At 39.3% G+C, this 24,495-nt stretch overlaps 1 long non-coding RNA gene across 2 annotated transcripts in view; it reads left to right on the top strand.

Annotated features, from left to right (window-relative positions):
• The window catches only part of LOC138816749 (uncharacterized), a 65,163-nt gene that overhangs the window by 16,277 nt on the left and 24,391 nt on the right, over positions 1 to 24,495 (top strand). Inside the window, exon 3 of one of the 2 annotated variants that reach the window (XR_011368725.1) lies at positions 15,343 to 16,359. The exons of the other annotated variant lie outside the window; for it this stretch is intronic. This is a non-coding gene — a long non-coding RNA (uncharacterized lncRNA). Of the gene's footprint in view, positions 1 to 15,342; positions 16,360 to 24,495 lie in introns of those variants that run through there. 2 annotated transcript variants of the gene reach the window in all.

Genomic DNA, 24,495 nt, shown 5'->3' with positions numbered 1-24,495 from the left:
GGAAGGGGTGGGCAAAGGTAGTCTTAATAGTCATTGTACAGATGTGAAAATGGAACCAGGTAATTTAAGGGGAAGGGGTAAGGTTGGGGATGAAAAGACAAAACATGGATGGGTGACATTGATCAAGATGCAGTGTATTCATAAACAGACATGTTGAATTGAACCCCCTTCATACAATTATTTAAAGATAATTAAAAAGAAAAAGTGATGTAAAATCCTTCTTAAACACTTAAATAACAATATACATGTTACTAGTATAAGTAACATGCATATGTTTAGTCAAGAACATTGGGAAATACCTACAAAAGCAAGCAAAGGTGTCTTGACTCAAGCACACACTTTGAGGCCCTGTGGTGAGTAAGTGACTGGCAGAGCACTGATCTTAGTCCTTGCGGAGTGGTCAGTCTTCATCAGGCTCCCCAAAGCAAGACTGACCCCACAGCAATTGATTCTGTCTGGCCCAAAAGCTAATTTCTCCATTTGTTTTGATTTGAGGCTTTCATTGCCTGAATCTTTGAGTGAACAGTCCTTTTGTTTAACCTGGTAGCTGCAGTGTGTATGCTTAATAAATCTCTGACTCCAGTCTCAAAACAGAGACAGGAGTTCTAATGTTTCAAGGGAGAAATAGGCACCTTTATAACCATGACTCTTAGGCAATTTGTTTGGAATTTAATGAAATTAAGATATATGACAATAGAAAATTTCCAGTCAATTCAAAGTCACAATAAAAACTCACTCTTATAAGAAAGTTAATTTATAGCACATACTGAGACAGAATTACGGCTTCAGAAACATTCCTTGGATAAGGATACGAAAGGTCTCCTGAAAATACAGACCATGATAACAGATCTCTTCTCCCAGTAGAAAGCTGTTTTAGATATCTGAAATCTTACAGTTTTCTTTTCTGAAAGCTATATGGGCCTGTACATTGGTCTTGTGTCACTTCTCTCTCAGGCATCAGTAGATTTAAATCAGTACAAAAAAAATCTTAAATATGGCCCTTAGACAAAAGAAGCTATTGTGAGCTCAGAAAAGAATAATATTTTATGAAGTGCTAACAATAATGGCTGGAGAACTATTTAGGGAACCTGTGGGTGGGAACATTGTGCTAATGACTTCCATGGAATAGCAGGGAAGAGTATACAAATACTACGTGAGCAAGAAATACAACTTTGGACTCAAGATGTTCAATCGTAGGTCCAGAGACCTCTTCAGGTAGATACAAATAACTTCCAGCTAAAGCCCTCAGGAAGTCCCTCTGCAGGCTACCAGCAAGCTGGCCAGACTCTGAGTAAAATATGCAAGTACAGGTATATTGTGGCACCTGTGACCCTTTAGTGGCCTGTTGTCTTCCATACCTGGATGAGTCAGCTGGATGCAGTCAGCTCATTCAACAAATGCTTATCAGACTTTTGGTCTCTATCATTTTTCAGGCATGAAGAATCTGTGCATGTTTCTGATCTCTGATTTGTATTTCTATAAAGTAAAATGAGTGTCCCAGGCCTACGACCATACACCTTCTACTGGCTGGGTCAGCAGTACTGTCCTCTGCTGGTAACTTCTGGGGCCCCATCACTTCTAGTCACATGCTCACAGTCAAGACCCAAGTATCACTGCATGGTATACACCAAGCATCATGCTTGGAGATCCCAGTTTTTATCTTGAATTGGCCAGTGATTATTACTCTTATACAAGACTGTTTTAACTTTAAGAAGAAAGGACTGAACAAAAGTTTAAGGTACCTATTCCCTGGTTTGCTCAATATTTGCTACCAAAAAAAACCCCAAACTATTCCTAAGTGGAGTAACTTAAACAAGCATCCACTATGTCGTATTTTTTAAAATTATTTTCAATTAGTTGCTCAAAGGGATTTCATTTTAACATACACATTTATGTATACAATACATCTTGATTAGAGTTTTCCCTGCCTCATTGTCTCCATTGTCATAGGTGTATATTGAGTATTCTGACCATATTCATCTCCCTCTCTTTCTCTGCTCATTCACTCTCCTCCCATTAGCCCCTAAACCACGTGAAGACATCCAGCTGGGCTAGATAAGAGAGTCCAGATGATTTTCCTTGCCCATCAGGTACCTTGCTGGGGAGGGCTAGAAGCATGGGCCCAGCTGGGTATGTCTCCCTACACAGGATCACCTACACATGGTATCCTCAATGCCATAGTCTCTGCGTGGCTGCTTGTCCTAGATGGCAGTTCACTCCTCCCAGAGCAAGAAACCCTAGAGAATGGGGAGGATGGTCATGGTCTCTTCTGGTCTGATTGCATCCACAAGTCTATTGGCTGCAATCTAGTCATAAGGCCACCCCATATTCAAGGGGATGGGAGATCACATTGGAGAAAAGCTTGGAAAATATTATGGAAACTGTCTGTGGAAGATGTAATCATTCACTTTGGCCTTTAATTCTGTCTCAACTTCCTCTAAATACCTGTGTCTTCTGTAGGGACCAGGTATTGTGTCTTCCTGTCCCTTCTCTTTTCTTCCCTTTTTCCATTCCAAAGAAACTTCCATAAACCACCTATAAGACCAGGCAGAAACCACAGAGTTTAGTGGGACCCAGCAACTAACAGATGGAGAAAAGGAGTAATCATGGTGAGAAGAATTAGGGGGAAGCTTTATTGGAGATGTGGCCATTATGCTGGGTTCTGATAGACACGGAGAAGTTTGACAAATTCAGAATAGTGAAGAAAGGCCTATGATTCTCACACAAGCAAAAGTTACAGACATGTACAAAGGTGTGAGGAAACAGGTAAAACTGCTAAGGAATTGGGGTCTTGGATTCCGTAGCCACTGAGAAGCCACGTTTTAAGCATGTTTCAAGATGAGGCAATGTGGAGAGATGGAAATTCAAAATGAAAAGATCACTAGTGTAGGTAGACTATTTGGTTCAGGCATTCACATACTGAAAACTTGGCCCCAAAAGTCAGATATTAAGAGTATTTGGGAGTAGAGTCTAGAGGAAGTAATTAAAATCAGACAAGATCGTGAGGGAGGAACATCCATGATGGGATTGATGGCATTTATAAGGAGAGGAAGAGAGTCTCAAACTTGCATTATTGCTCCACTCACCTGGTTATGCCCTCTGCATATCGTGGGGGCAATAAGAGGCCCTCACCTGATGCTGAGCAGGTGCTGGTATCATGCCTTTGAACTTCTCAGTCTCTATAAATGTGAGCCAAATAAACCTCTTTACAAATTCTCCAGTCCCAAGTATTTTGTTGTAGCAATAGAAAACAGACTAAGCCAGTAGTAGTAGTAGTAGTAGTAGTAGTAGTGGTGGTGGTGGTGGTGGTGGTGGTGGTGGTGGTGATGGTGGTGGTGGTGGTGGTGGTGGTGGTGGTGGTGGTAGGAGTAAGAAATCTTGTTTACTGGGAACGAACATACTTTTGTTCTCTTTCTATCCCTAAGAGAGATAGAGAATGGCTTAAAGTGGTACCATACATCACTAGGTTTGGACATTCCTTCAGCCAAGAAGTGTCCAGATCTATTCAGATTGGATCATAAAACTAGTCAGAGCTTGGGATTTCATGCCACCCCCATTCCTCCTTTCTAGTGAACCTATTCCTCAGCATCCTGGGAAACTTCTGTTTCCCAAGTCCATTCCAAACCCTTGTCTAAGCCAAGAAGGTTGTAACTGTCCGTTGTTTCTTCCAGCATGCCCTCAAACTTCCTGTGTAGCCAGCACATGGCCTTCTCACCATTATGTGAGCCATGCATACTCTATCACACTGCCTAGAATACTTTCTCTGCCTTCCTAGTCATCTTTTAACACCCAGCTGAAATGTCATGTCTGAGAAGCTTGATGCCTTAGGCTTCTGCCTCCTGATCTCCCACGGTAGTCTGTCTTCTGTGCTAACACTTGTCCCATTGTAGCACTATGTATGCTTTATGTTTATTTTGTGCATTATTCAGAGCCCCTTGAAGGTGTAGACCATCTCTTACCATCTTTGTATAGCCAATATCTCTCCCAGTACCTAGTACAGGTTACACAAAAGAAGAAATGTTCGACATTCATTTAACCCTGGTGGGCTGTGTCTCTGAACTAAAAATTCTAACATGGAATGAACAAGTCTTGGGATCATTCGGTGAAGAACAGTAAGTCTGTTTAGAAGAAACTGGGTTTCTGTTAGTCTAAAGCTATGGAAGTCATCTGGGAAATCAGCCAGTGAAAACCAGCAGATCTCAGAGTAGTAGGGCTCTTTCACAAACCCTGTTTATTTCTAACAAATGGTTTCCCAGAGGAATCTTGAGCAGCCCAATTGCTGAGTCTCTCACACCCCAGCAACTATAAAAACTGCCAATTCCCTGCCTGCTGTCAGAGCCACACAGCAGCTTGTCCTCTAGATTTCCTTAGTAACATTCTCTTGAGCTGAAAGGTTGACATTCATGGAGAGTTTAGATCATTGTCAACTTCTGTGGTCTCCTTTTAAAAACTAAGGTCACACATTCATAAAATCTTCCTGACATTGTGCGGATAATAGCGGGAACTCAGCTTATACACACACTAAGCCCTAAAGAATGCTGGTGGGCAGAGTTCAGCTTCCTTGCAAGATGCTTGTTTGCATAGGGTTTCAGAGCCTGGGGACATGAGATGTTTTCCTTTTTACCCAGGACCCTGCTGTGAACTGCCTTATATAACCAAGTCAGCTAGAAAGTTGCTGCTTCTACTTTCAGTGTGACTAGAGCATTTTGATGGCCAAGGACCCTAGCATTCATGTGCTCATGGAAAATATCTAGATGCTATCTTTATAGTTACTTGCTTGGGATATTCATGGGTGTATCAAAGAACAGTGTGTAAAGGCATAATATGCTGCATTTTTCTGACTGAAACATCTTGATTTAACTTTATTCATGTACACCCATGCTGCTTCTTACTTAATTTTACTTTCAGATTTTATCTAAGAAAACACTTTTATCTATATAAACATGATAATTCTTTTTTTATTTAATTTTATTGTAAGGGTGATGTCAGAGGAGTTACACATACGTAAGTAAGGAAATGAGTATATTTCTTGTAGAACATTGTTACCCCTACCTTGTTTTCTCCCATTTTCCTCCTCCCCTGCCCCAACTCTCCCGGCCCCCTCCAGTTGTAAAGTTCATTTCCAACATAGCGTCTTGTGAGTGTCGCTGTTGCATTGGTTCACACTTATCCTTTGTTTTACCATTTTGTTATTCCCCCTTCCCTTCCCTAAATCAAATGAACATATATACAAGACACAGGGTATGAAAATCAAAAACTGAAGATAAACCAAAGGGGGGAAAACAAAAGAAAAAAGAAATAACTACACATAGTACATTAAAAAATAAAAACAAAAACAAAGGAATAACAACAAAAAACCTCTTGTTTCCCTATCTTGGAGTTCATTTCAATTAGCATCATTTTAGATGGTCATAAAACATGATAATTCTTTTTTTTAATAAATTTTATTTTATTTTATTTGTGAACATACTGTACAGAGGGGTTACAATTACATGGGCAGGATAATGCATACATTTCTTACCAAGCATTGCACCCTCCTCCTTTGGTTTACCCTTCATATCCCTTCCCAGCCTCCCCCCTCCCCCCCAATCCCAATCCTTCTCCTTCCCCCCTTCCCCCCTCCCACCGACGTTGTAAAGCTCGTTTTGGACATGACAACTTGTACTTCTCATTGTTGCAACAGGTCCACCTGTATCCTTAAACAACTGGTTTTTCCCCATCTCCTCCACAAGTTATACTGACATCAAATACAGTGAAAGCAGGGGTTATACTGTGGGGGAGGGACATACAAAGCACCAAACATGATAATTCTTAAGACTTACAGATATTGGGTCCTTCATTAAAACACTGAAGAATTCTTGCCTAAAGCTGTGCTTTAAAGGAAGATCTCCTCTTTCTATTTCAGGATAACTAGGGCTTGGAGTCTTAGGCTAGCTGGGATGAAAGCAACATGGTAGCCTTTGAGTGCCCATGGTTAGTTGTATCCTAACATTGCTCCTATCCAGAATCTCTTGGGCCTCAACTTTTCTTTGGTTCAAAGCCTTGCCACAGATCAAATAATAATGGATCAGTAAAGATGGAACATGTTTAGGTTTTTGAGGAACCTCCAGGCTGCTGTCCACAGTGGTTGCACTAGTTTATATTCCCACTAGCAGTGCAATAGGGTTCCTTTTCCCCCATATCCCTACCAATATTTGTTATTATTGGAATTCACGATGTTGGCCAATCAAAGTGGGATGAGATGGTATCTCAGATTTATTTTGATTTGCATTTCTTTATGTCCAGGTATGATGAGCATTTCCTTATGTATTTCTTTGCCATTCTTACCTCTTCTTGTAAGAAGTTTCTCTTTGCTCCTTTTCCCATTTAATGATTGGCTTCTTAGCTTTGGGAGGGGTTAGTTTCTTAAGCTCCTAGTATATTTTGGATATTAAACTTTTGTCAGATGAATTGCTGGTAAAGATCTTCTCCTAGTCTGTTGGCTGTATTTCTAGTTTAGTAACTAAATCTGTTGCAACACAAAAACTTTTTATTTTGATGTAATCCCATTTGTCAAGTCTCTCTATCTGTTGTGCCCCTGGAACTCTTTTCAAAAAGTTTCTGCCACCGGGCGCTGGTGGCTCAAGCCTGTAATCCTAGCTACTCAGGAGGCTGAGATCTGAGGATCTCGGTTCAAAGCCAGCCCGGGCAGGAGAGACCGTGAGACTCCTATCTCCAATAAACCACCAGAAAACCGGAAGTGGCGCTGTAGCTCAAGTGGTAGAGCGCAGAAAAAAACGGAAGTCACGCTGTGGCTGAAGTGTGGAGCATTAGCATTGAGCTGAAGAGCTGAGGGACAGCGCCCAGGCCCAGAGTTCAAGCCCCACGACCGACAAAAAAAAAAAAAAAAGTTTCTGCCTATGCCTATAAGTTCTAGTGTTTTTCCTACTCCCTCTTGCAGCAATTTCAATGTCTCAGGGCTGACATTGAAGTCTTTGAGCCACTTTGAGTTGATATTTGTGCATGAAGTCACCATCATTTTAAAGACTTATGACACTCTAGGATCTTTGGTATCATAAAATATTATATTGTAGAATTATTATATTATAGAAAATATTATATTGTAGACCTGGAGGTTCCAGTGAATGGATCCCCAAACCAAGTATCAGTAGAAGAAGATATTCTGAATATATTCTACATTCATCTTTTAAGAGATAGTCATTGGTCAACCATGGTAAAACATTTTTACAATCCTTAGATAAATATATATATTTCACTTTATAAAAGCTATAACACATGTCCAACCATATTTATAAATTATATTCTTCACCACCCTCAAAGAGAAAAGAATTTATTCTACTGAAATACTGATATTTAATCCATGTGACTTAATGAGAAACAAGAAATAAAGTCCTCTCTTTCTTTTTCTCTCTCCCTCCCTCTCTATTTTGGTACTAGAAAATCAAGCCAGGATCTCACATAAGTGTTTTCTCTACCAATTGGGCTATCCCATGCCCCAATCTTTGTCTTTGGTTTATTTATTTTGTTTCATTTATTTTTATTAAGGATTGAATTCTGGTCCTTGTACTTGCTAAGCAAGTGTTACACCACTTAAATCACACCTCCAACCTTTTTTTGCTGCCAGTTTGTTATACAAAAAAGCTCTTGTCCTAAGTTTACTCAGGATGGCCTCCAATCAAAATCTTCCTACCTCTACCTTCCAAGTAGTTCCACCATAACCAGCTGAGATGATCTCTTTTTGTCTTTGTTTTCTATTTTGGGGTTTTTTGTTTTGTTTTTTTTTTTTCCCCATCTGAGGTATTTGGTTTGAACTCAGGTCCTTGTGCTTGCTAGGCAGACACTCTACTGCTTGAGTCATACTGTTTTGTTTTGTTTTTTTTTGATCATGGGCCTGAACTCTGGGCCTGGGTGCTATCCCTCAGCTCTTCAGCTCAATGCTAATGCTCCACACTTCAGCCACAGCGTGACTTCCGTTTTTTTCTGCTTATGTAGTGCTGAGGAATTGAACCCATGGCGTCACACACATGCAAGGCAAGCACTCTACCACTGAGCCACCTTTCCAGCCTCATAGCCTCTTACTGTGATCCTCCCAACGTCTACTTCCAGAGTAGCCAGTATTACAGATGTATGTCATCATTCCTGGCTAGAGATTGTCTCCTTTTTTTTTTTTGGTCAGTCCTGGGGCTTGAACTCTGGGCTTGGGCACTGTCCCTGAGCTCTTCAGCCCAAGGCTAGTGCCCTACCACTTGAGCCATAGTGCCACTTTTGTATTTTTCTATTTATGTGGTGCTGAGAAATCAAACCCAGGGCCTCATGCATGCGAGGCAAGCACTCTTACCACTGAGTCACCTTCCCAGCTCTAGAGATTGTCTCTTAAATAGATGAATAAAATTTTTTTTTCAGAATATCTTCTTTTACTGAAACGTGATTTTAAAAAAACACTATGCTAGATATATCATCTCTGATTTCTGAAGATTTTGACAATTTTTTTGTGTGTAAAAACACTTAAAGCACAAATAAAATACTGGAGATATCTGGGCACACGTCTTAGAATCAAGAAACAAGAGACAAGGTATTTCATGGGAAAGCAGAGATGAACGAGGCATTTTCCACATTCCGTTCCAAGGCATTATCTAACCCTAACAGAGGAGGTCTAGCTGAGTAAAGTAGGCCCCGTGCAGCGCTAGCATCACCTGGGAACTTGTTCATGTAAACCCTGGGCCCAAATTCCTGATCTAGTGAGCAAGAAGCCCTGAGAAGGGGGCTAGACGATCTTCACTCTAACTAGCCTTCCTGGAGATTCCAATGATCGTAACATTTGTGAGAACCAGGAACTAAAAATGGATTTTGAGGAACAGAGGGACATAACCTTTAGGCTTAGTTCTGTCATGGTTATAAATTTTTTACTTTGTGCTTGTGGTGAGACAAAAATATTAGCAATCTTTATACTCCTTAGATTACTATATCTTTTTCACTGAAAAGTTTTATGAAAGCCAATATTATAAAATTCCAGTTTTTGGAAGAATCTCAAGAAGTCACTTTTCATACATAGCCTATCATGAATATATAGAAATGATCCAATAGTACAAATTGGATTATGATCTTTGGAACTTGTTCCATAAAATATTTACGTACAAAAGGGGTTTAATGCTGGGCACTGGTGGCTCATGCCTGTAATCCTAGCTACTCAAGAGGCTGAGATCTGAGGATCGTGGTTCAAAGCCAGCCCAGGCAGGAAAGTCCGTGAAACTCTTATTCCCAATTAGCCACCAGAAAACCAGAAGTGGCACTGTGGCTCAAGTGGTAGAGCGCTAGCCTTGAGCTGAAGAGCTCAGGGACAGTGCCCAGGCCCAAAGTTCAAGCCCTAAGACCAACAAAAAAAGGGTGGTGGGTGTGGGGGTTGTTAACGCCCAAATATATTTTGGGTGCCTTGGGCTACACACAAAAAAAATTTTTGCTTGGTGAGAAATCTTGCAAAGGAACCTATGGAATATTTTGTGATTAAGTGTCCTTAAAGACTTCTCAGGCTTTTAATATATGAATGTGGAATTATGATACTGCAAGAGAAGACATTCACCACTGTATAAGGAAGTCTTTTACTTTATAGTTTTTCAAACTTGTATAACAATGGAAACATTATTTTTCCCGAGGAACATCTACTGGGACCACAATTCTGCACAAACCATTTTTGGTAAATGCTAATGTAAATTACAGCATAACTGCATTTTTGGTGTGTAACTCTCCCTAGAAATCCACCAGTTGAATGTTCTCGTTGTAAGCACCTGGCTTGCCTGTAGTCCCAAAGCTTATTACCCTGGAGTCACTTTCAGCTTGTTGTTTTTGTTTTTCCTAACTCTTGCAAGTATAAAAAACTTTTAAAAATGATAATGATGTTTATTATTAGGTAACTGAAATTGAATGTAGGATCTCATTCATGTTAAGCAAGAAATCTCTTTTATACATAAAATTTCCTATCTCCTACATATATATTCATGAAAATAGGTAAAATCTACATTGGCCAGTTAGAAATTGGTCCTACACTAGATAAACATGGAATAAGCTTTGGAGTCAGATTCCAGCTTCACTGTTTGACACCAGTAAAACCAAAGCCTAGGTTACTTAAACTCTCCAGATCTCAATTTCTCATTTGTAAAAGGAGAATGTTGATTTTATATACATATTGGGTATAACGAGAGGTAAACAAAACAACCCCTATTAATGCAGAATAATACTAACTACTGTTGCTATGTCTGATTAAGAAATAAATAAAGGAAAAAGATACAACACAAAAAGTTCATAACACTTTCAAAGAACTTTTATTAAATCAAAATGGATAAATCTAAGCCAGGTGCTGGTGGCACATGCCTGTAATCCTAGCTCTCAGGAGGCTGAGATCTGAGGATTGAAGTTCAAAGCCAGCCTGGACAGGAAAATTTGTGAGACTCGTATCTCCAACAGAAAACTGGAAATGGAACTGTGGTTCAATTGGTAGAGTGCTAGCCTTGAACACAGAAACTTAGGGACAGTGCCCAGACTGAGTTCAAGCCCCAGGCCCAGCACATGCATTCACATATGTGCGCGCGCACACACACACACACACACACACACACAGAAATATATATATATATATACACACATATATATATATAGAGAGAGAAAGAGACATTCATTCAATGCATTGTGGAGAAAGAGTACTGCATATGAAAACAAAAAGTGATTCATTCTTCATTGTTTCATGTGCAAATAATTCTGCAACATTTGAGATTTACAGATGACTGGTTAGGAACCAATGGCCTATATCAACCTATTTTTGTCTAAAAAAATATTGCCTATTAAAAATTAAAAATATTTGCTTGAGGAGAAAGTCCTGAGCTTTTTTTGTTCCATATTCTGCTGTTTAAATCACTTAAATATCTATTTTTTACAGATTGCTTTGTGCCTGCTCAAAACTCATTTCCTCTGTTCTAATCTTCCACAGTCCTGAACAACTAACTGGTCATCATCTTCCTCAAAGTAATCTTTTATTCAGAGTCAAACCCTTTTCTAAAGTTATCCTATCAATCACTTAACAATATTATGGGCAGAATTTGAACAGAGACATTTAGGACCATTTAGATTCTTTGTCCCTTCTAGGAACTTAATGTAGTTGAGGGAAAATATTTGTATCTAAGACTGGTTAAAAATGTGATTGATGTAAAAAAGACACAATCTATGTAGAACATTTGTAAAGCTGTGTGGAGGTGGGATCATGGTGAGTGAAAAAATACTAAATTAGTAATAAGATTTTAGTTTCTAGCCAGGCAAGGGTGGCTCACGCCTGTAATCCTAGCTACTTACGAGGCTGAGATCTGAGGACCGTGTCTCAAAGCCAGCCCCAGCAGGAAAGTCCATGAGATTCTTATCTCCAATTAACCACCAGAAAACCAGAAGTGGTACTGTGATTCAAGTAGTAGACCGCTCACCTTGAGCTGAAGAGCTCAGGGACAGCACCCAGGCCCAGAGTTCAAGCCACACAACTGGAAAAAAAAATTAGTTTCTAGGTTTGGAAACAAATTCACCTTGTGGTCTTGGGATAGTCACAACTTCTCTAGAACTCATTTTTCTTGTTTGTAACAAGAATGATTGGCTAAGGTTTTGCTTGGTGCTTTTTACAATGTAAATGCTATCTACCAGGGCGAATTGTCTCATTGAACACTCATACATAGATACTTGGACATAAGGTACTACTAGAGGCCCCACTGTCCTGCTGAGGACACTGAGGCTCATCTGAAAATATGTCAGAGAGGTTGTGGCCATGTCAACTCTACTACTTCCACTGGGTTTTCTCCTCCTTAATCTCTTTGCTGTTAATTATTGGGCCAGATTTCTCTTCTGAAGGTTTGAGCTGGGCTTTCCAAGATGGATGAGGGCAAAGATTGAGTTACACTGTGGGTCTAACTCAGTCCCCAGGGTACATAGTAATTTATAGTTCAGTTCCTTGCATGAGTCTTAGAAAGCCTATAATATAAAGTTATTTCTATCCTCCAATGCCAGCCTTGTTGTGGAGATCAGCTGAGCATGAAGTTGATTTTTGTTGCTTGTTCATTGATCTTTTTTTTTTTTTAGGTCTCTCTTTAACACTTACATCATTTTAATTTTTTTTCTGTATTCTTCATTTCTCAAATGAAAGTCTGCCTGTTTATCATTCAAAATCAGAGAGGTCATTTCTCCCCACCTAGAACAAATTATAAGCCTGTAAATTATTCCCCATATAGTATTATGCTTACACTTTTAATTAAGGGAAGAGAATTGTGTTGATTTTCATTTGTTTCTCTTCACTATAGTTTAGATCTATTGGCTCTATGGATCTCTAGTACTGTGGAGAGCCTTCTCTCCTTGCATAGTCTGCCTTGACACTTACGGGAAGGAAATGAAAGTGTTAACAATAATATCTTAGTCTGTTTTGTGTTCCTAAAACAGAATATCCCAGCCCAAACTTCCCAAGTTTTGTAAGGAACAGAAATTTATTGGCTCACAGGTCTGGAGGCTGAGTTCAATATCAAGGTGCTGGCATAACATGATCTTCCTTGTGCCATCCAATGGCAGAAGGCCAGAGGGTAAGAAAGAGCCAGAAGGAGGCAGAACTTGTCCTTTATAAGGAACCAACACGATCACCTTAGATGGATAGCATTAATTCCTTCATAAAGATGTAGCCCTCTCAGTCTCTGAAAAGACTCATCTTTTAGTACCATCACAATGGCCTAAATTCCTAACACATTGAAACTGTAACTAATAGTAATCCTGAATCTTTCTCTTTCTTTCTTTTTTCTTTATTTAATGCCATGGTGTTGCTATGTAACCCAGGCTGGCCTCAAACCCACAGTCCTCCTTCTTCAGCCTCCCTAAGTACTTGGATAACAAGTATGTACTATACTCAGCTGTTGGAATCATAAAGTTTTATTGAGTGTTTACTTGGTTTTGTGTATTCAAAGGATGTGCATTATTTTTCACAATCACACCAGAAGTATGAAAGTACTCATGATCCCATTTTATAAGTAAAGAACCTGATACAAATACAAATAAAGATATTGAAATGAAAGGGACTTGCCAAAAGTCGCATTAGGTACACATTTGGCAGAGTCTGTCTAACTCAGAGAGTGCAGCCTTTAAACTTGAGACCTGCTTTTGTCTTTTCAGAAGAAAGGGTGGAAACACTTCTCTCTTTCTTCCCATTCTTCTTCTGTTCTTCTCCTTAGATTGAAATGCATTTGAACAGAATTTATGTGAGCAATGTAAGATGATTAATTATTTAAACTAGGAGGAAACCAGGGGCAAGGGAAGGAAATGAAGAAAGGGAACATTCTGGATATACACTTCCATCTTGCATGTGCCTCTTTCTCAAATGCAGAGTTGTTTTCTGACCAATTTTCCTAGTGAAAGAGGTCATTGACTGCAAAGAACAGCAGGCTTGTCACTGCCGGGCCTGGTCTGCCACCACTGCTTGAAGTTAGGGAGAGCTGGGGAAATGAAGAGTTTACTGCCTTTTCTAATCCCTCTCACACCTGAAAGAAAACAAAAATGGATCCTTATCTTAAAAAATGTATACAGGGGATTCGGGAAGTTATTCCTTCCATTTTATCATCTCTGCTGTTTCATGATCATGATACAATCACGTCTGATTTTTTTTTTTCTTTCCCTCTGTTAATAGCAAGAGAAAATTCTTAAGGCTCCTTCATGGCAGCTTCTCACCCAGCTCTGAGAACTCTATGATTTCTTGAGTACCTCTCTCTCTGCTCTGGAAAGGGTCACTCTCTGCTGGGAATCACATCTGGCTCTGCTCTGTGCCTGAGAGGAAGGAGGGCAGAGTTTGGACTGCTGGATGAAGCCGAGGAATGTTTGAGTAGCAGGAGGAGGGGCTTGTTGACTTTACTTAAAATACTTGAGAATATCTCCTATAATGTTAGGTTTTGTACTTACCTCTACATCTTCTTTAACCACCCTCTCCCCCATTTATAAATAAATTTGTAGAATTCCAGTCGTGTAGAGAAATTAGAATATGAACCCCCGGTTGCTATCTCCACAGGCGTCTGTGCGGGTGTGACAGGGTGAATAGGCCCTTTGGAAATTTTAAGGGGAATCCTCTAGAGCCAAATTCCTCAACCAGGGCAAACTTCCATCAGCTGTGTAAATAGTGTGGCAATGTGTGGAGGCCACAGGCAGTTTTCTGATAGTCAGCTACTGTGCCCAGGTAGTTAAAAGGATCCGTGTTCCATCCACCCTAAGGCTGGTAGCATGAGAGTTGGGTCTTGTAGTCCCTGGTGAGTGGGTGGCTAGAAATTTCCTCTCTTCTTTACTTAGTACTGAGGGCAGTCTGGTTAAGTTAGGTTGGGCTGGCTGGACCAAACCACCCCAACAGAACTTCTGGGTGTCTGAGTGAAACAGAAGACTGTGACTATAAATTAGGGACAGATCTGCACTGGCACACACTCATCCTAGCTCCAAAAATTCTTGGGGGTTGGAATAGGACATTATGCTCTGGAAATTGTTTACTTAACTCTCTGTGTCCTCTGTGCCTCTGTCTCTGTATCTCCCTGTCTCTGTCTTTCTGTGTCTCTGTCTCTCTCTCTTGCCAGTTCTAGGTCTTGAATTTACAGTCTAGGCACTGTCCCTGAGCTATTATTACTCAAGTCTAGTGCTCTACCACTTAAGCCACTGGCTTTATTTATTTATTTATTTATTTTTGGTGTTGTATTGAAGGTAAGACTCTTACTGCCCAGGCTGGTGTAGAACCATGATCTCAGATCTCAACTTCCTGAGTAGCTAGGATTATAGACATGACCAAAGTCTGGCTTTAACTTTCTCCCTCCCTTCCCCGCCCCCTCTTAAAAAAAATGAGATATTGCCAGGTGCCAGTGGCTCATGCCTGAAATCTTAGCTACTGAAGAGGTTGAAATCTGAGGCCTGTGGTTCAAAGCCAGACTAGGCAGGAAAGTCCATAAGACTCTTATCTCCAATTAACCACCAGAAAGCTGGAAGTGGTGCTCAAGCTGTAGAACACTTGCCTTGAGCTAAAAAGCTCAGGGACAGAGCCTAGACCCAGAGTTCAAGCCCCACAACCAAAAAAAAAAAAAAAAAAAAAAGATATTATCTTTAAGTAGTTGTATAAATTCAACTAGCCATTTGTGAGTACAATGTTTCTTGATCAGTGTTACCTATCCCATCATTCTTCCCTGTCTCCCAATTCCACCTGTTCCTTCAAGTTACCTAGTTCCATTTTCTCATATGTACATTGAATATGATGACTATGTAGCTGATCCTTAAAAATTTGAAGCTAAATGCAAATGATATATCTTCTTTCTTTAGAGACTTCAACCTCTGAAAGGAAGGCTGTGTCTGTCCAGCAGTGCTGCGTGCATGTGCCTGCGCTTTGTAAAGGGCTGCTTTTCAGCTGCACTGACTTCAACTCTTCTCCATGCAGAAATCTGGATGTTGGCCCACCTCCTGGGATCTAAAGTTTCTATGGTTTTCTAGTGCTTGCTCTGTAGTCTTTATCATTCTGGAGTTCTATGTCTTTGGTTAGCTTAAATGAATAAAGATAGAGGAAAAACACCGAGGTACATGCAGTCCTCTCTGAACATCACTACCTAATACATTCCTGAAAATATGAATAAATGTGCAAGAGTCAAAAAAACAGACTCACTTCTTGGACATACAGTTCTAGTACCAAAGGAATAAAATGCTATAAAAATCCAAATACATCATGCTTTTAGAATTTTTTTAAAATAACATGTTTTTATCATTTTGATTTAATTCTTTTCCATACACCAGTGGACACACAGAGTACTGTCTGAAACTCAGGCTTCAACCAATTGAGGCAAAACTTTTGCTGCTTCTGGCTTGCTCCCTGTTGGCCATTTTCAATTTGGCCCTATTAAACTTAACCCTTCTTATCAAGTGTCAGTATTTATTTTTCTACTGTCAGCCCCAATTTTATAAATGTATAAAGTACATCAAAATGTTCACTTAAGTAGACATTCTGTCCTCCATCTATATCAGCCAATATTCAGTATCTCCATGACCAATTCAGGACTTATTTTCTCTTTTCTTTAGTGTTTCCTCAATCTGCCCCAAGCATTCCAGATCTCACAATTATAAACAGTTGTGGGTATGTTTTCTTGGAGTGATCAGCTGCTGGCATTGGTCAGTGTCCCAGAGTCACAGACGACAGGTCAGAGGCAGTTGGGTGTGTTTCCTGTGTGCATTGCAAACAAGCCCACCTCACACCAGTTCAGAAAAAAGCAGGTCCCTCAAGTAGGTGCCTGTACTCTCTGCATATACTATACCTGTTGTTTCCTTCAAAGCAATAAAATATATGCACTTTCTTTCCCTTGTTCTTTTAATATTTCAATGTGCTGAGCAAGTAGATAAATAGTTGTGACTAAGAATTGAACTAAAAGTAATTCTGGAGAAGAAAGAAGAAATAAAAATGAATAGAAGATTTGGATCTCCTGGGTTTTGTCTATCACATCTTCTGACGCCCTGTGACTGCAGTACACAAAGATAATCGTGGGATTTTTGATATTGCATTTCACCTACACATTACCATTACCTAAAATAGATCTAGGAAGCAGTGCAGTAGAACCAGATCAAAATCTTTGAATGATAATACATTGGATACCAATTCCATTTCTTTCTGGCTCCTGAGGCTTAAACTCAGGGCCTGGGCGCTGTACATGAGTGTTTTTTACTCAAGGATAGTGCTCTACCATTTGAGCCACAGCTTTCTGGTATTTAATTGGAGAAAAGACTTTCCTATTCTGGCTGGCTTCAAACCATAATCCTCAAATCTCAACCTCCTGAGTAGATAGGATTACAGGTGTGAGCCACAAAACTCCTGTCTCTGGCTCTGTCATCTTAGATGGGTTATTTAACCTTGCGTAGCCTCAGTGTCCTCATTCATAAAATTGAGTTCATTATGTCCTTTTCTTCAGATCACTATAAAAATTAAACCTCAATCTTTTTAAACATCACTGAAGTCACTCAGTGTTAGCAAACATACATATGTTTGTTTCAAAGATTTCCCAGATATGATCTGAAAATTTGTATTTCTCTTTTTTTCATCTGTAACAACTATAGACCATAGAATGATACTAACCATAGATGAAGGGGAATGGAAATTGGCTGAAGGGCCTAGGTGTGAAATACTTTTTAGTGGACAAGGTGGACCTGAGCATTGGTGCCATCACTTTCTCCCTGGTTATCTGTGGCGTTTATATATCATTACATTGGTTTAGAATGTGAATAGAGGGAGCTATTTCTGTAAAAAGAACTATTTCTGTAAAAAAATAATTCAGGTTAGAATTTAAGGTACGGATAGATTTTCAGAAATTGAGATATGAAGTGAGATAGCCACCTATTTTCTTGTGACATGGATTCCTACCCAGAGAGCGAGAAATTGGAGCACTTAGAGAAGTTTGACAAGAGAATCACATTTTCAAGTTGCATAGTCTCCACACATGTAAACACTGCAGCCTTTTGGGAATATTCATTCTTGGTATTTTTGCAAAAGTCATCATATAACAGCAGTTTTCCAGACTCTTCCATGAATAGTACCATACATGAAAACATCACTTTCCTTATAGTATTTGAGGCCATGGAATATAGAGATATAGATTAAAATTGAGCCTCTGCCATTCCTTTTCTGTTGTTGTTGGTCATGGGGCTTAAACTCTGGGCCTGGGTGCTGTCCCTGAGCTCTTAAGCTCAAGGTTCTACCACTTGAGCCACAGTGCCACTTCTGTTTTCTGTCAGTTTATTGGAGATAAGAGTCTCATGGACTTTCCTGCCTACGCTGGCTTTGAACCACAATCCTCAGATCTCAACCCCCTGAGTAGCTAGGATTATAGGCATGAGCCACCAACAACCGGCTACCTCTGCCATTTCTTATTCATATGACCTTGAGTGAAAGAATTCTAAAAACTCTGAGCTGGTCACTGGTGGCTCATATCTCTAATTCTAGCTATTCAGGAGGCTAAGATCTGAGGATTGTAGTTTGAAGCCAGTGCAGGCAGGGAAAGTCTGTGAGACATTTATCTCCAATTAACCATGAAAAGCTAGAAATGGAGCTCAAATGGTAGCACACTAACCTTGAGCAAAACAATCTCAGGGGCAGTATCGAGGCCCTGAGTTCAAGCCCCAGGACTGGCATATGCCTACACACACGTGTGCACACGCACAGCACTCTGGACCTCAGTTTATGCACTTACAAGTGTATACATTAACATCTACTTCAAAGGATAGTTTTAAGGACTAAGTGAGAACAAAAATACTATTAACTGGGTAGCTTTATCAATAAATGTTTATTTCTCATAATTCTTTTTTTATTTTTGTGCCAGTTCTAAAGCTTGAACTCAGGGCCTGGGCACTGTCTCTTAACTTTTTTATTCAAGACTGGTGGTATATCATTTGAGCCATACCTTCACTTCCAGGTTTTTCAAGGTTAATGTGAGATAAGAGTCTCATGGACTTTCCTGCCCAGGCTGATATCAAACTGTGATCTTCAGATGTTAGCCTCCTGAGTAGCTAGGATTATAGGCCTGAGACACCCAGTTCCAGCTCTCACAGTTGCTGAAGCTATGAACATTCAAGGTGAAGATGAAGAAGATTCGGTATGTGTTAAGGGTACGGTGCCTGGTTCTTGGCTCATAGTTGGTCATCTTCTCACTGTGTTTTCACATTCCTGAAGATATCAAAGAGTCCTCTGGGTTTCATGTATATAATTTCTAATCCCATTTATGAGGGCCCAGCTCTCAGGATATAACAACCTTGGCTCTGAGAAATCAGGACCAAGGTCAATTGGGCAAATTAAAAGAACAAGAAGAAGAAGAAGCAAAAGAGTGAAAAGATAGACTATAATACACTGAAAAAAATCATTGAATTGTTTTAAAAGATTAATATTCAATTTTATTTTCCTTGTTTCAGTGTTTTTACAATACTAAACAAAAGTTTTCTTTTTCTTTTTCTTTTCTTTCTTTTTTTTTTAAAGCTGAGGCTTGAACTCAGGCCTGGGTTCTGTCCCTGATCTTTTGTGCTCAGGCTAGTGGTCTAGCATTCTAGCACTTGAGCCACAGCCCCACTTTCTGCTCTTTTTTTTTTTTTTTTTTTTTTTTTTGGTAGTTAATTGGAGATAAGAATCTCACAGAGGTGGAATTTCAATGTTGTTTTGATTTGCATTTCTTTTATGGCTAGAGAAGTTGAGCATTTCTTCATGTGTCTATTGGCCATTTTTATTTCCTCTTCAGAGAAGTTCCTCTTTAAGTCTTTAGCCCACTTATTTATCAGGCAGTTGTTTCTTTGAGGATTTGTTGTTGGGAGATTTAATTTTTTGAGTTCCAAGTACATTTTAGATATGAGACCCTTGTCCATTGTATGGCGAGTGAAGATCCTCTCCCACTCCCTGGGCTTTCTATTGATCTTGCTACCTATGTCCTTTGCCATGCAGAACCTCTGCAGCTTCATGCAATCCCATTTGTTTAACCTTTCTTTGATTTGTTGTGTTTCTGGGTCTCTATTAAGAAAATTTTGGCTTGTACCAAGGAAACCTAGAGTTTGTTCTATTCTATCCTGTAATGTTTTCAGGGTGTTTGCTTTGATTTCAGGGTCTTTGATGCATTTGGAGTTGAGTCTGGTGCAGGATGATATATAAGAATCTAGCTTTAGTTTTCTACAAGGGATTAACCAATTTTGCCAGCACCATTTACTGAAGCGGCTGTCTTTCTTCCATTCTATTTTTTGAGCTCCCTTATCAAAGAATAAGTGGCTGTAGGTAGATGAATGGATCAAGAAAATGTGGTGCACACACACACACACACACACAAAATGGAATTCTATGCCTCCATCAGAAAGAATGATATGGCCCCATTTGTTAGGAAATGGAAAGACTTGGAAAAAATTATATTAAGTGAAGTAAGCCAGGCCCAAAGAAACATAGGTCCCATGGTTTCCCTTATTTGCATATGTCTGGGACAAGTAGAAAAGGTCAAAAGCTATGTACATATGACCAGATAAGATGAAGTTAAATGAAATGAACCCCAAGATAGGGACACAATTGGTTTTTTCTTGCTTGTTATTGTTTCTAATGTATTTATAAGGTACCATGTGATTTTTTTTTGTTGCTTTGTATGTTCCTGCCCCAGGGTATAACCCCTGTTTTCACTGTATTTGATGTCAGTATAATTTGAGGAGAGGAAGGGAAAAAACAAAATGTGTAAATAGGGATACAGGTTGACCCATTGTAACAATGAGATGTACAAGACACTATGTTAAAAAATGAACTTTACAATTTAGGCTGTGGCAGGTGGGGGGATGGGGGAGTAGAGAGTGTAGTGGAGGTGGGAGGGAAGGGATGGTAGGGGAAAAACAGAGGAGGAGGCAACAATGATAAGAAATGTACTCATTACCTTGTTCATGTAATTGTAACCCCTTGGTACAGTATTTTCACAACGAAAAGCGTATTTAAAAAAAAAAAAAAGAGGGGCTGGGAAGGTGGCTCAGTGGTAAGGGCTTGCCTTGCATGCCTCAGGCCCTGGGTTCAATTCCTCAGCATCACATAAGCAAAAAGAAAAAAGCCAGAAGTGGCACTGTGGCTCAAGTGGTAGAGCGCTAGCCTTGAGCTGAAGAGCTGAGGGACAGTGCCCAGGCCCAGAGTTCAGGCCCCACGACTGGACCAAAAAAAAAAAAAAAAAAAAAAAGAATCTCACAGACTTTCCTGCCTGGGCTGGCTTCAAACCTTGATAATCAGCTTCCTGAGTAGCTAGGATTACAGGCATGAGCCACTCGTGCCCAGCTAACTATTGAGAAAAATGTTTACTGTCAAGACCCTGTTTCCAAAGATTGTCACTCTAGGGATCATGTTTCACCAAATGAATTATGAGAAGGCACAAATATTCAGTGTATGTGTTTAAAATTTTTTGCAAATGCATAGGATCTTGCTATAAATTCTGAACATAAACAAAGGTAAAAATAAGAAAAACCATATATAGTATCATTCTCTAAATTCTGAGACTCCAGCAATGTAAATGCCTGTGAAACACTTTAAAAATGTATAAACACTGTAACACTTTTCTATAAAATACTAGAGCTGCTATTTCATAGAAAAATGTCATTAACACCAAGACATATTTAGGGTCATAGCAACATCTTCCCCTGTATACAGTGACAAAAACAAAATAAAAAAGCCGGGAGCCAGTGGCTCACGCTAGTAATAATAGCTACTCAGGAGGCTGAGATCTGAGGAAGGAGGTTCAAAGCCAGCCTGGGCAGGAAAGTCAGTGAGATTCTTATCTCCAATTAACCACTAGAAAACTGGAAGTGGTGCTGTGACTCAAGTGGTACTGTGACTCAAGTGGCAGAACACTAGCCTTGAGCTGAAGAGCTCAGAGACAGCTCCCAGGCCCAGAGTTCAAGCCCTAAGACTGACCAAAAAAACAAACAAAAACCCCACCAAAATAACAATGTCTATTTGCGCACACAGATCGATTTTTCTTTTTAAAAAAAAATTTGCTTAAAAAGATTTTATAATTTTAAAAGGGAGATGGGTATTTAAGTGCTTCCATCAAAAAGAAATGTTTCAATTCTGGAAAAATAAAAAGAGCTTATCACTTAGAAAAGTGCTGTTGTATAGGTCAGTCAGCTGTGACTTGGTTATAACAGCAGAATGAACTTATATTGAAGCATGACATTGCAGTTCACTAAATAGTAACAAAATGCTTGCAGACCATCAGTATTCTTTTGGCCACAATGAATAGTAGAGAAAAATCACTACCTGTGTTTATATAATCATCTAGTTCATTATGTGTGTGTGTGTGTGTGTGTGTGTGTGTGTGTGTGTGTGTGTGTGTGTGTGTGTGTGTGTGCTGGGGATGGAATCTGGGCCTTGCATATGCTATTGTTGAGCACAATACCACTGAACTACATTTCTTACATGCTTTTGATAGGTTCTAAGATTTCCTCTTGGATGAAAGCACTAGAGCAGTCTGTATAAGTTATAGTCTAGAGTTCAAAGAAACTTACCCTCTAGTGGAGAGATAGGGTGTGAGCATCCTTAGCACAAAAGCTAAAGGAATTTCATATGACAGTGCAGAACATATGGCAGTTTAGAGAAATAAAAGGTTATTTTAATTTGGGTAATCAGGAAAGGGTTAGTGAAAGAGGGAGTGTTTAAGTTAGGCTTTAAAGCTTGGCTGACTTTGGACATTCAGCAGAAGGAAAACTTCACTATCTTGGTAGATGAGAAATCAGGGCCAAGGCCAAAGACCTGATTAGATACATTTAAGGAACAAAAAGAGGAAGAGAGATGCTATTCTTTACCTCCATCTCACGTATTTCATCACCATAATGGAAAATAGACTAATACAGCCATGAAAATTATCTGTCAATAACATGAAGAATCAATTGGAACTGAAACTGGGAAGCGATTGTAATAATTTGGCAGGAATTAATGAAAGGGTAATCTAAGAAAGAACTCATGAAAGTGAATGACATATGTCTTGCCTTGGAGATGCTATTGACAAGGCTTGCCAGTGGATGGAGTGTGACAAAGAAAGAAGTAATAGTCTCTCAATTAGCAGTCTCTCAATTATTAACAGAATTATTAAAGAATTGCTGGGCCCTGGTAGCTCTTATCTGTAATCCTAGCTACTCAGGAGGCTGAAATCTGAGGATTGTGTTTCAAAGCCAGGAAAGTCCAGGCAGAAAAGTCCGTGAGTCTCTTAATTCCAATTAACCACCAGAAACCCAGAAGTGGCACTGTGGTTCAAGTGGTAGAGTGCTCGCCTTGAGCTGAAGAGCTCAGAAACAGTTATTACAAAGAAGCGGAAATTACGGAAGAAGCAGCTAGTATATATTTGATTTCACGCACATTGAACCCAACTCCAGATAATGTTGCCCAGGAAGTATCAGAAATCTCTAATTTAAGTCTGGGATAGCGATGAGGGTAAAGTAAATTTAGAGTGATTTTCACTTAGATGATAATTAAAGCCATGAATGCAGACAAGATATTTAAAGGAAGGGAATAGAGAGAGAAAAGAGAACAGGATGAAGGATAGAAACTCTAGTGAAGAGCAACATGTTGCAAAATCAACCGGAAGAAGAAGGATTTGAAAGTTTGAGGAACTAGAAAAAGGCCACTATTTTGAGGCCAAAGCAAAGTCAAAGCTGGTCAAGAGTGCAAAGGATAATTAATTTAATCCCATAGATATGCATTTATGGACCAAATACAAATCAGTATAAATAGATGCCTCTTTCTCTGCACACTCAAGTTTACCTTGAATGTTTCTTGATATTTGGCTTACAAATTTTTTGTTTGTTTTTGTTTTCTGTTTTCACTTCTTTCTCAGCAATTTCTGAGCCCTTTCATTTTGACCTGCATTTCTGTGGTTGCTTTAGTAGTTTGGAGTGTTTTCTTTTTCTTTTTTTCTTTGCTTGTGTACTTGTGGGAAAACTCAAAGTACAGACTACCTGAGGAAGCCCTTAATATAATCCAACACTGATGCTTAAGAATGTCAGAGGCAAAAATGAAACCCAGACTACCTGGGCAAATCACTGAGGCAGGACTCTAGGTATTTCTCTTTCAGAGCAGGCCAGCATTAACAATACTACTACTACTACTACCAATAATAATAATACCAGATGGTTTAGGGTCTGTGTACCTATCCTGATTCACCCTACTATTTCCTGGAAAAGATGGTGCTACCTCTCATCTAGAACCTTCAAATGCCCCCCTCAGCTCCTTCCATATGTTGACGCTTTTGTTTTCATGTTGTTTTACACAGAAATTAATTCTGTCTTTACCTCGCCACTAAGGATCCTTTATATGAGATCATATATATGGAAATTAGTTTAAATATTGAGAAATTTATTGCATAACTTAAGTTGAATGTATTATACTTGCAGACAGTGGTAGTCTCCTATTTGCCATGATTACATTTTTTATGTGATAATGTATTAAACATCAATAGCCTTTTGGCAGCATATTTAGTTCTAGTGTGGGAAACTTGTAGGAGAGGATTAAAGCTGATTTTAGTTATTTTGCTAATGGGGATTATAATGACTATGTTTGGTACAGTACTAAGTGCCTGACTCGGTTAATGTGTCACCTTTAAGTATTAAGGTGAACAGGTTTTCCCAAAACTGCTTATTGTTTCTGTTTTGTTTGATTTTATTTCCATTTTTAATAATGGCTTTTAACCTATTTTTAAATATATATACTTATTGAACAGGGAAGGGGTACCATTGTCCAAAAAGAAATGTGCTCTTTATCTGACTTATATAACTGCTACCCCTCTGCACATCACCTTTATAACAACAATTTTTAAAATTAAAAAATATACTTATTAACTAAATCAAATATAAAGACACATGAATAAGAATGCTTACAAATGCTAGGGCCTCAAATATTAACTTTATTACATTTAGATCAAGACTTGAATAACTTCTTTTTTATGAAGCATCCCTAAT

The sequence above is a fragment of the Dipodomys merriami genome, unplaced genomic scaffold, assembly GCF_024711535.1.
Source record: "Dipodomys merriami isolate MVZ:Mamm:240054 unplaced genomic scaffold, mDipMer1.0.p SCAF_7, whole genome shotgun sequence".
Taxonomy (NCBI): domain Eukaryota; kingdom Metazoa; phylum Chordata; class Mammalia; order Rodentia; family Heteromyidae; genus Dipodomys; species Dipodomys merriami.
This window is presented reverse-complemented; position numbering and strand designations above follow the sequence as displayed.